The sequence below is a fragment of the Copadichromis virginalis genome, linkage group LG3 (assembly GCF_057382275.1).
Source record: "Copadichromis virginalis isolate Kocher_CV1m ecotype Utaka linkage group LG3, C_Virginalis_male_GT1.1, whole genome shotgun sequence".
NCBI classification, from domain to species: Eukaryota; Metazoa; Chordata; class Actinopteri; order Cichliformes; family Cichlidae; genus Copadichromis; species Copadichromis virginalis.
This window is the reverse complement of record NC_140620.1, coordinates 5,862,574-5,875,120: the sequence shown is the minus strand read 5'-3', so window position 1 is coordinate 5,875,120 and position 12,547 is coordinate 5,862,574. Positions and strand designations below refer to the sequence as shown.

Here is a 12,547-nt window from a genome sequence, read left to right as displayed (position 1 = left end):
CTGCTGGATGTTTGCTGGAGGCTTGAAGCTGCTGGAAGCTGAGACCTGCTGTTATTTGACACCTACTGGAAGTTGCAGGTGACTGCTTGAAGCAGAGTGCTGCTAGCAGCTGAGAACTGCTGCAGGGTGAGATCTGCCGGAGGTTTGAAGCACCTTGAGGCTTGAAGCTGCTTGAGTCACTTGAGTTTAAATTATACTACTCCTCATATTCAGTATGTTTGAAACCTTTCATCGGTCTGGTTAGTGCTTTTATTCTGTTGTTGCCAGAGGCGGAGCCAGACATTTGAAACACGGGGCTTAGCCCAAAAGGGTAGTATGCATGTGGGATTTTTTTTTTTTTTTTTTTTTTTGGGGGGGGGGGGGGGTAGAAATTACTGAAAGATTAATTGGCTCTGTTTTGAGTTTTGTTCAAAAAAGAATGACTTCATATAGGGAAAAATATATATCACATGTGCAGGACACCTTAAACTAGTTTTTTAATTAGGCAGCAAGGCAGAACAAAATCGGGGCTGCATCAAGACATGAGGACTAAACCCCAATTCAACCAGACCCAGAACTGATCCGGAATTAAAACAGGACTACAACAGTTCAAAATCAGGACTACTGAGGACTTAACCAAGACAGAACCAGAATCAGAACTAGATGATAGTAGCACTAAAAGTCATCATAGACCTGCAGTACATTTATTGTTTAATTCTACCAAAGTACAATATTTAGATTGAGAAAAGTTTATATAATTATTTAGCCTTGTTGTGCAAACAAGCCTGCAGAACTTAATAAATATAGAATTTGAAAAATAACAAACCTAAAAAGAAACACTAGGTACGAGATACATGAGGACGGTGATACTTTTGGTAAACAACCATTTGACTAACATGTGTGTCTCACCTGCTCTTGTTCATCTCTGTTCTGTCCTCATTCTCCTCTCTCTCCCTCTCTGTTCCTCTCTCTCTCTTTGTGCTGACAATCATCAAATATACAGTTGAAACCACATATTTATGTACTCTTCAGATCAAAACACAAACACTTTTTTAATTGTAACATCAAATCAGACTAAATGTTTATTTTTTAGACTGATAAATCTAAAAAACATATTTGTTAACTTTAAGAGTAAAGAGAGAAACTATCTGTATTTCTTAATTGCAAATGGCACCAAATTGTATTCAAACTGAGCCACACTTATGGAGCTCCACAGTTCTTTTCCTGGTGTTTTGGTTGACATCTTTTGATTTTCCCATGTCACAGAAAATTTACTCACATGGACTCTACTAACCTATCAGAAGCTTCTTCAGCTCAGAATGGAATCGTCTGGAGTTTCTTATTAGTTAACAATAAACTTAGTGTACATGTACTCCTAAATTTGATGAAAGTGATAAAAAAATACAGCTCTGTCTCTCTTTATTCTGACATTTAACTAATTCAAAAGATATTTCAATATTTATCTAAAAGAAAAGTTTACTCTAAATTGATGTTGTACAGTAAAAATGTTTTATGTTTTCTCCCTAAAGTGTATGTAAATATCTGGTTACAAATGTGAATATCCTGCTGTGTACTGAAATCCCTCTTGTTTTGCATAGAAATATACTGAACAACATACAAAGCATAATATATAAAATAACATTTACCTGAGTTTTTTCTTTGAAAGAACCCTCTAATGTCCATTCTTATATTTCAGTACATAACTGAAACCGATTTAGTCGGGGAGGGTAAGAACTGAAAATATGAAATAAACACACGTAAGCTAAGACTCTAAAAAAAATAGCATTTGTTCGGCTTTTCATTTCGCCATTTGTTGATTCACTTGAAGAGCGAGTAACGTAATATTGGTCAAGTGATCAGTTTGATATCAATCTTTCGTGATGCATCGTCATATTTACATTATTTGTACGCTACGAATGATTTGCTTTGGTACCTGGTCAAACTTAAGCTCTCCTTAGTATGGCTAGCTCCGTTTCTCCAACAGCGCACACAGGCAGCAGCTGCCCCGCCCCCTCGCTCAGTCGCTTAGTGCCTGAGCTCGGATCATACCAATATGAGGGGGGATTCATGCACAGTCGTAAATTCCCATGGTGTGCACTATGTGCTTCGAATATTGTGTGTACTTTTTGTTTTATACAGTTGTCAGCCAGGCATCTAACTATGAAAAAAATTACACTCCAAAAGACCCCGGGCTTCTGATAAAACAACCCGGGCTTAAGCCCAGTAAGCCACCCCCACGCTCCGCCCCTGGTTGTTGCTGTAGCGGGTTGTCAAATGCAGTTATTCATCAGTTAGTCAATGACCAGAGAATTGATTGTTTTGTCATTATTTTAATCACATTTAAAGCTGGTTCCAGTTTCTGAAATGTGAAGATTTGTCACGGCTGGGGGCAGTCGTGTGGTGTATTGAGAAAAGGATCCAAAATGCAGGCACTGGCTGGGATGCGAGTGAGTGTTTATTTACAGCGGTGATAAGGTGACAAAAACAGGAAGAGCAGAGCGGGGAGTAAACAACCTAAACATGGAAAACTAAAGAACAAAACTTAAACCAGACACTCACAATTAGGCTAACGAGACAGGGGAGAGGTAAAACTGAACACACTGACATGAGACATGAACTTTCAGAATTAAACAGGAAACTAACAGACACAGAGAACCAGACAGGACACTGAACTTGACAGGCAGACTCATGAGCAGACACAATAACTCCATGGACAGACAGAGGGAACACAGAGAAGTGGGAGCAGGCAGGCAAAGAACAGAAACCTAACAAATGGCAAAATCACAACAGAATACATACTCGGAATGAACAACAGCATGATTTTCTTGATCATATATGATCTTAAACTTAATGTCTTTAAAGGTTTGAACTTTTAAAATGTAACAAAAGATTGAATCTTTGAGTTTTTTTTAATTGTTCTTATTGTATCTAGAGTGATGACATTTAATGTCATTTTTCAGATGACAGATGTGGAGGAGAGACATGTTTCTTTGCCCTAAGCTGTGTCTGGCAGGCAGAGCATCTCCACGCTCCACAAAGCTGATGTTTCTGATTTGGAGTAAATGAGCTGAGGGAGACATCTGGTGGACAAACACAGACATGACAAGAAGAAAGATTAAAGTGCAGAGGGGAGACAAACAGCTGGAAATACTTGTTGGAAAGGATTGTCATGCTTCAGAAAAACACACAGCACACACTCTAACAATCCTTTATTTGCACTGAAGGAGACACGTGAAGAAACCAAATCACACAATAATGACGTGAACACATTTATAGCCAGTGTTCAAGATGATGGATAGAAACGAAAATCATGGAGCATTTATGCATTTTTAGGTCTGTGTCACAGAAACTGTTCAGCTATTCTCTGTTTATTAGTCTATTTATTAGGAACCTCTGTTGGTTTTTATATGTAAAGCATTTTTCTTCTATCATTGAACCTTTTCAGGGTTTTCTCATAGTAGTTTTGGGGAGTTTTTAATTTTACAGATTTACAGCTTCAGAATAACTTTGTGATGTCCGATTAGAAAGTCTGTGTCCATGTGGATTTTTTTATATGAATGATGAATTTGTTGTATTGCATTTGAGTTAGATTTTTACTGATGGATGATCCAAGTCAATGCACACAGCAGCAAAAAGAACTACAGCAACACAACCGAGAACAAACGAGCAGCACAAACAGGAAAGCAAACTGAGAACAAAGCAGCAGCTAAAATATCTTCAGAGTGACAAACTGCATTTAGCAGAACACCAACTTCAATTCAAAGAACCGCAAACTGCAGTTTCTACAAACCCGCTAAATGACTCCACCTGAACAGGAGAGGAGCGCTTCCTGAACCGATGTTTGTCAAAACGTCACGCCGCTGTCAGATTGGCGTTCACACCGCCGTCGCTCCAGTACAGCTGAGCAGACTGCAGCCGTGGGAGAGAGTGACTGTGTTTCGCACGCTCAGCATTCTGATCCTGGACTTCATGACAGATCTGCCACTGTGAGTAACACTGCTTCGTCTTCCGTGGACTCTGTATCTGCTACATCAGATGACTGTGTGTTTGAACTCTACAGACATTGTTCAGAGGGACTCCTCGGTGTCACGTTATTCACCGGTTGTCCTCGCTCGTGATCTTTGTGTTCCTGAGCCGTCAGACTCTGCTAATGCTCGCAGTGTTTTCTCTGAGTTAGCCAATATGGATTTTCCAGCTGTTGAGTTTGCTGAACAAAGGACTGTTACTCCACCCCAGACTCACCTCCACACTATCACTGGCATTGTATCCCCACTGGACTGTTTTCCTCCTCAGCCTGCTGATTCTGAGGTTTCCCAGCCTGAGCCCAGCCACACCATCAACAGTTGTGAATAAAAGAGTGCGTGCTGAGGAGCCTGGACATCAGTAATCCTGCTGTTGATCCGCCAGTTTCCCAGTTTGTGATATTTTCTGCGCCTCAGCTGGTAAACGTAAATGGTAGCAGAGTGCCACCTGCCATAGTTAAACTGGCTGAAATGCTGGAATTAGTGCCTCAGAAATAATGAATTAGGTTGGATTTTGTGTTTCACAGCCATTTATATGTAAACCAGCTCACCATGCTTTTGTGTCAGTCACTGTTAACACTGTTGTGGTATTGTTACACCCTTGGACTGTGCAGTTTATTCTGTGATGGCCTGTGAAAATACACCTGCTTCTGTAACCTCCTTCTGAGCTGAGAGTTACTGAGTTTGCTAAGCCTGAATCTGTGTATACAAAGACTGTTTCAAAGATTCGCTATTTCGAACATGGACAGCTTAAGAACAGCAGAGTTGCTAAAACCAGCCTGCCATACGTCTGTCTCCTGAAACTGTGTTTGGCACCATTAACCTAGTTTACCCAGTGACTGTTACTGAGCTCCGCTCTGCACCTTGCACCTACCCATACCATAGGTCAGTTTCTAGCTCTATTACCTGTTCAGGCTTTAGCTCCACTGCTAGCTGCTGAAAGCTCTAGTGAGCTTATTCAGTCAGCTGAGGACTGCATTTTTCTGACAAAGAGGACGAGCATCAAAATTTCCCCTCAGAGGTGAAAAAGATCATGATAAAGAAGACTTAAGGCGGCACCACAGAAGAGGGAGACTTTAATGTGGCAAAAGCACACACACGTTGTACTTAAGTAGAAGTACAGAAACCTGTGTTAAAAATGCTCCAGTAAAACTGATTCAATGTATTTACTTAAGTAAAAGTGAAAAAGTACAGGCTCTGAAATGTACTCAGTGTAAGACAGTAAAAAGTAGCTGAGTTCTGCCTCGTGAGCAGAGAAAAAGAAGGAAAATAAAACATGGCTCTATTTTCTGTTGCCTACGTTGTAGAGGGCGACTTTGTCCCTAAACAGGAAAATGAGGAGTCAGGAGTTAAAGTGGATTCAGCAGGTGGAGGAACCCTAAAATCAGCTGTAATGGCTCAGTGCCTGGAAAAGATCACAAATCACAATCATTTCTATTCAGAGCTCCAGTGGATTTTCTGAATGTACAGGCTGTGATCAGCTGACCTGCTGCTCTTTGTGGATTTACACAAGTGAATTCAACCAGATGTCAGCTGATGATTTTATGAGTTGAACAGGCTGATTTCCATTCTCTACACTGACAGTAAATTGTTTATGCTGTCTTTAGATTAGACACTATTCAGCTGCTATGAAGGTGGAATTCAGTGAATCTAAGCGCCACAGTCACACACTGTTCTGTACTTTAAATCCATCACAGTGCAGCAAACTAACCTGTTTATCCTGCAGTAGCATGCAACCTTTAAATAACACAGTTAGTCTTCATCAGTTTGTTTAGCAGCACGTTTCAGAATATGAAAAAACATAATGTCACATGTACAGACCCAATATTTGATTTAAAAACTGAGCTTTAAATGTTACATGTGAGCTTTACCCCCTCCCTGTGAAATACAGCAGCTGGACCTTTAGCTACAACTCACTGTGACACAAACTGCACATGAAGAGTTTGTGTGTTTGCTGATGTTTGTTGAGCTGATAGAAACGTTGCATTTGAAATGTCCTCACGCTTAAAGTTTGATGCTTGAAGGCTGTCTTCATCCTGCTCTCTCAGGCTTTGTTCAATGTTGCAGTGAAACAGAATTTACAAAGACAAAGACAAAAAAAGACACGAACTGATCCACATCAGTTTATAACAATATTGAACACAGGCTGCAGCTGGACACTGACAGGTAACATCATTTTCACCTGCTGTTGCCTGGATGCGGAGCTGCACTGTAAACAAACACTGAAGCCCAATTCCATCAGAGTAGGAACAGAAATCTTTAACGAACTAAAATAATAAATTTAAGAGATAAGATAAGATAGAACTTTATTAATCCCTCGGGTGGGTTCCTCTGGGAAATTCGATTTCCAAAAAAGCACAGCACCGACAGAAGTTACAGAGTTATACACACACACATATATATAAATACAGAGACAATATAAATAAAATATACGAAGGGGATAAATAGAATAAATAGGAATAAAAATAAAAATACAAGTGAATTGCACATTTCAAGTATTGAGTCTATTTCAAGTATTGAGTCATCAGCTTCTCAGCCCCTGAATACAAGCAGACTAGTGGATCAGAAGGTTAGAGTTAGCTAATAATCTCTAATGTTTTTGATGCTATTTAGAGAACAGATAAAAACTTTTTGTCACAGCAACGTCGCCGTATTATCAGGACAGTTTGAACTTTTGCTGTATTTCAGTTAAAGTGTGTTTTAAATCTGCATCACTGATTTGTGCCATGACATGATCTCTTCATCTTCTTTCTGCCACAGCAAAGAAAGTCTTAATTAGGCGATTAATGACAAACCAGCCTCTGTGTGAGCGCACTGTAACATCATGATACCATAAACACTGCATATGAAACTTGTTCTCATCTGTCCTGTATGTCATCATTAGGCAAGTTAAGAAAATATAATGTTTAATGATAATTCCAGAAAATAATACTAACATCTGGTATTATTACTAGTATTAATATAGTAGTAGTAGTATTTTTAGAGGTGCTCTGATTAAATTTGGGGGCGCTTGAACACCTCATAGGAGGAGTTATGAAAAAAGTGAAACCAAACGGAGCAACTTGTCATAGTCGACCTGGACCGGTTCTAGACAAGCATATATAAGGGGGCAGACCGAAATGTAAAGGGGGCAAATGGTGGAAGTGGAGGCAGGAAAGGGGTGGGGTTGGGTGGGGTGTTCTTAATAACTGTTTTTGTCATGTAACTGAATTGCACTTTGTCAGGCCTCTACCCTAAGACTAGACCAACTTGGGTGTCCCACCTGAAGGCTGGTCTAACTCTTAGGGTCACCGAGGCACGCAAACCCCCTGACCACATTAAGGTGGTAATCCGTCAGGGGGGAAACAGAAAAACAAAACAACCAAAATATTCCTCATCTATCACGGTTTGCCGGGGCAGGCCGTGTGGATAAATAACGGACCCAAGATGCAGACTGCTTAAGTGGAGGGTGAGCTTTATTTACAACCGGAGAAGTACAACAAAAAGGGGTGGCGAGAAACAGAACGGTAAAAACTCTAAACTGGGAAAACTAAACACAAAACCAGAACACGAGCGAGGGTACCTTGCAGGGAGAATGACCAGGAAGCCGGAGGCATAAACACAGAATGGCGTAAGGGAAATGACGCAGACGAACCAGCAACTACCATGACAGAAGACACAACTTAAATACACTCAGAGAACACAAGTGGGGAACACAGCTGGGAGGAACTACACTGAAAAAAAGGGACTGGCCATCTCTTGGATTTATGTAAGCATCTTGCATGTATTTAACACAATTGCCTCATGTTTTAAAGATAAATGTAACTATATAGTGTAAAAACTACATGATATGCAGAAAGGGTGTATTAAATTGTTTATATCATGTTCAGGTGAAGTAAGTCAATAAGATAGCAACGTTAAATCTCGTGAAACCACGCGTGATTTCATCTCGCGGGCTTTGGATCGTGGTTTAAAAAATGCATCCATCTCAGTCAAGTCGAGCAGCCAACTCTACGTTTTTTGGTATGTCTTGATTTTTTGAATTAATATTTACCATATTTCAGCCAAATGTAGTTAAACGTCTAAAGTGCCGCCATGTAACATGCTAAAAAAGAGCCGTTAGCTTATTTGCTGTTTTATCTGTTATCAAAGAATTGGCGCTTTTTCATTTGAATTTGTCTTTGGCACAAGAGCCTAATATCACATTAAACCTAATTACAAGGCACTCATAACATAATTTGGTTTTCTGTGTGAATAGATTTGTCAACTGACTCTTCAGTTACATTGTGTATTTACTGCACCGTGGTGTTAGTGAGATTTTGGACATCGAACAGCTTTAGCTAATATCATCAGCGGCATTATGCTAGCTTACATCCCTACCCCTCCTGCCCTCACCTGCTGTCCTTTTGTTTTTGTTTTTGTTTTTGTTGATGCACATTGAGAGACCACATCTATTCTGCATTTCACCAGGAGTCAGCTGATGGATTGTGGGTTCAAGGTGTTATGGTAAGAAAGTATATTCTATTTTCGCTTAAGGTTTCTGTAACTTAATTATAATAGGTTTTTTATAATTATTAGGTGCATGCATACTCAAATAGACCACCCTATTAATACAACTGAGAGATCCAAAATCTGCCATAGGTTTAACTTATACCTGTATGTATTGCCAGAAAGGTGATTACTGGACTCACATTAATGCACACTTGAACTAAAATGAGGTTGTAACTTGTGGGTTCTTGGGTTGCAAATCAGAAATAAACATTTTTTTAATCCCATAAGATCTGGAAACACAGTTTTTATTCAACAAAACATTACTGATTATTAACCAAGCACAGTGCCTGCTGTTATTTCAAAATAATTTTATGTCATTTCAGATGAAATGCAGCATTCCAGTGCATCCCAACCATGCCTTTACAGTCAAGGTTTCTGACGGAGCTGAGTTTTTCTCTGACAGTCTGCTGAAAGTGTTTGCAAAGTGATCGGGGGAACAGGGCACAAAGCTAAAGGATGTAGCTGCCATGATGACAGTAAGAACTTTAAAATTCTTTAACTACAAAGTGTATATGTATTGCATTAGGTCAGTAAAAGATTTTTATGCTGCATCCATTGAAACAGTCAACTATTACCTGTGAGTACTGATTCCACCGAAAGGATGCCATAATTTTCGTCATGCATTTACTGGCCCACTGAGAAAAATTGATCTTTTTAAAAAAATAAATGTTCTGGAAACTATATATCCATAAAGTGGATGTCAAACAGGAACTTTTGATATTGCTTTGTAGATGCTGGTGTTGCATGTTGACTGGTTTAAGTTTTGGTCTGGGATCATTTTCTTCTGTGCTACTGAAAAGTTCACAAATCTCTGTTTTCTTTGTTATAATACTTTAGGATGACATTAATGCTCAAAGGGAGTCTCATCAAAGTGCTCCGCATCTGTGTGAAAGACAATTGCAACATCTTGGTGCAGGAGTTCATGGTGAGTGTTTTATGAGTAGATTGTGGCTTTGCAACATTTAAAAATGCATTTAGTTATCCACTTGATCCTCATTGGACCAGTTAGGACCAGTAGTCCTCTTTAATAATTTGAAGTTCACATGAGGCCTGGTAGTGAACTCAGCCGCCGGCCCTTGAGGCCCCACCCCTGTATTAGGGGTCACATCAGTGTGAAAAAACTTTAAATTTGTCATTCTAGTGAACAAAGGAAAATCCCACCAATATTTACATTAGCTTTTGTTTGAAAAAAAAAAAAGACCAACAGCTAACCAAATTGTGGGGCTGAAAGTCTAAATTCTAACATCTTCTGAGTGACAAAACCTGGATTTCTGATGGGCCGGTGTCTTTCTAACAAAAACTAATGTAAAGCATTTGAAATTATGTTTTTCACCCTCTCTTAGAAACTCTGTTAGACCATGAATGGCAGCATGGCAGGCCACTCTTTGGCTATAGCTATTTACTATGTTGCTTGCATTGGTTTAAATTACTCTAACATTAGAACTGGTAGATTCAAAAGAGATGAGTTTAAAAAGGAATCTTAAAGAAATGTTTTGTTTTTAACCAGGACTTGACTGAGGCCACTGCACAGATTGAGAAAACCACAATGAACATCTGTCTCCAGAGGATGCACCAGGCAATGACTTTTCTGACGTTGGCATCATCATCGAGGGTATAATAGTTCTTCAAGATCTGGATAACGTGACCTTTGCAGTAGCCATGCTGTTTGGACCTTTTTTATTCCTTCAATATGAGTTACCCATCACAACTCTGCTACACTTTTGAGGTGATTCAAAGGGTGGTAATGGAGTTGGAAGCAACTCAGCTCTCAAGAAAAGCTCACAACTAAGACAAAACTGCTCCTGCAACGAAGCTCACTGTTATGCATGTGAGGTGACCAGCTCTAGGTGAGAAGACATTTAAATCTCACACTTGTTCTGCTGCATTTTTGAAGCTCAATTCCAGGAACAGATCGCAGGGTTAATTTTTATATACACTGCAACTGCCATGAGGACGAGCTGTTTTTTTGTTGTTGTTGTTGTTTGTTTTTCCTTTTGCTCTGTACAAGTTCTCTGTCTGTTTGGCAGCATTTTTAAATTTCTCTTTGTATTTTTTCTTTCTTTTACTAGTGAAGAGATGTAGCGTGAACAGTTATACAGTCTAAATATCCCATATGGGCCGTGTGAAATGGTATTTTCAGTTTCATTCAGTTGAAGTAAGGAACGTTGAATATTTCTAAGCTTGCTGTTTTGAACCAAGATGTCACAGTATGATCAGTGCCGTAATTTTTGACAGTCACTGTATCAATGTTATTTTTGCATCTCTTGAATAAAGGTTTTGACCTGCAAGTGCTAATTTCTTTAGTTATTGGGGTAAAATGGGTAATGTTAATAGGAAGGTGTTTGCCAATTCAGTAACCTAATTTAATGTTAATGGAAACTAACATTACCTCAAATTGTTTAGTTATAATTGTTGTTTAACTGAATCTTGACGTCAGAGGCCTTAAATAGAATGTTTTGTATTGTTCTTTCCCAACATTTTTCAAAAGAAAGAGTCTAATTTCTTTGCTGTGATTGATTCCAGAGAACACGGAAGAACTGACATTATTTAACTGTTGGTTTATATAGATTCAGTAGTGGAGTAATGTCAGTTTAATTCTTTACCTACTGTCAATGCAGTGAAATTAGACATTTTGTTTTGAAAGGTTACTGGTGGATGCCAGCAACCATCTTGGAAGAGAACAATATAATCTGTTATAAGGCCTCCATTTGAAAATTGTGTATTTGATACTAGAATATAATAGCAAAATGTAATTTGAAGATAACATGTAGTATTTAAGTGACCAAGTAGTATTGGGTAAAAGTTATTGAATGGTGTTGGGATAAAGTGAGAAAATTGTGAAGGATTAAAATATTCCAAGAGATCAAATTACTTCATCAAAACATGTTTAAGTCACATTTTATCAACACAAATTGCACAGGTTTATTGAACATGAATAAATTGTGTTAATTTAACTCAATTGTTTAAGTTGCTGCCAAAGCAAAACATCTGTGTGCAACAAATGTCCACCATTGAATTAAGTAAATCCAACAACATATTTTTTTCAGTGTAGGCTAACGAGACAGGAGAAAGGTAAAACTGAACACTTTGACATATGACACAGACCTTCACAATAAAACAGGAAACTCAGACACAGGGAGACAAGACGTTGAACTAAACAGACAGATTCACACACAGACGGGGTGACACCATAGACAGACAGAGATACAGATGCAGACCGAATATAACACGTAGAACTCAAACAACAATAATCATCATGATAATAAACTGGAAAATGATAATAATAAACTTAAAGCGCTGGGTCACCGACCCAGGACCATGACATCATCAGATTCTAACAACAACTAAACAACAACTAACAACTAAAAGCACTAATTAGATGCCTTATATTAAATATATCCAAGCCCAGCAATAATACATCTTACTATTGCTAATATTAACAAAACTAAAAAGGGTAGGCGATGTTATTTAAAAAATACAGTTCACCAAGTCTTAAAAAATAAAACTCAAAAATAGAATTAAAAAAGAAAATAAAGAATAAATTAAACTATCCATCCAGATCTTTACAACCAACAACATCAAATCCATCTTCATTGAATGGCCTAATTCTCAAATAAATTTGTAAAATAAAGTAAGATTAAAATAAGACTTCTCAATATAGCCAATATTTACAAAACTAAAACGGGTTGGCATAGTAATGAAAAAAAAAATCACCAGCTCTTGAACAAAACAGATTTTGTCATGCTTTAAACTTATTTGTTTCGCAAGGAACTGAAGTCTGTTTGCAACTAAACAGCTCCACTCTCCTTTCTCCTCGGTCCACTCTACAACAACAGTCTCCTGTTTACCTTTCCAAAAACACTCTTACAGAGTCATCCATATCCAACTTATTTGTTATGGACTTCTCATGGACCAAGGTCACCAAATTCCTCTTTCTCTTATGTTGCAAAACTAAATAATCTTTGCTAAAATCACACTTTGTGTCGCGTCTGACAGACACAAGTCCCCCAGTCGGC

At 38.5% G+C, this 12,547-nt stretch overlaps 1 long non-coding RNA gene across 3 annotated transcripts; it reads left to right on the top strand.

Annotated features, from left to right (window-relative positions):
- The first annotated feature begins 7,720 nt into the window (after positions 1 to 7,720).
- On the top strand, positions 7,721 to 10,819 carry LOC146712434 (uncharacterized). Of its 3 annotated transcripts, none has more exons than XR_014917028.1 (5): positions 7,721 to 8,003; positions 8,451 to 8,486; positions 8,855 to 9,007; positions 9,369 to 9,456; positions 10,039 to 10,819. It is a non-coding gene; the product is annotated as an uncharacterized LOC146712434 (long non-coding RNA). The 3 variants fall into 3 exon arrangements; XR_014917027.1 differs by having other exon boundaries at positions 8,423 to 8,486; XR_014917026.1 differs by having other exon boundaries at positions 7,721 to 8,486.
- The last annotated feature ends 1,728 nt before the right edge of the window (positions 10,820 to 12,547 follow it).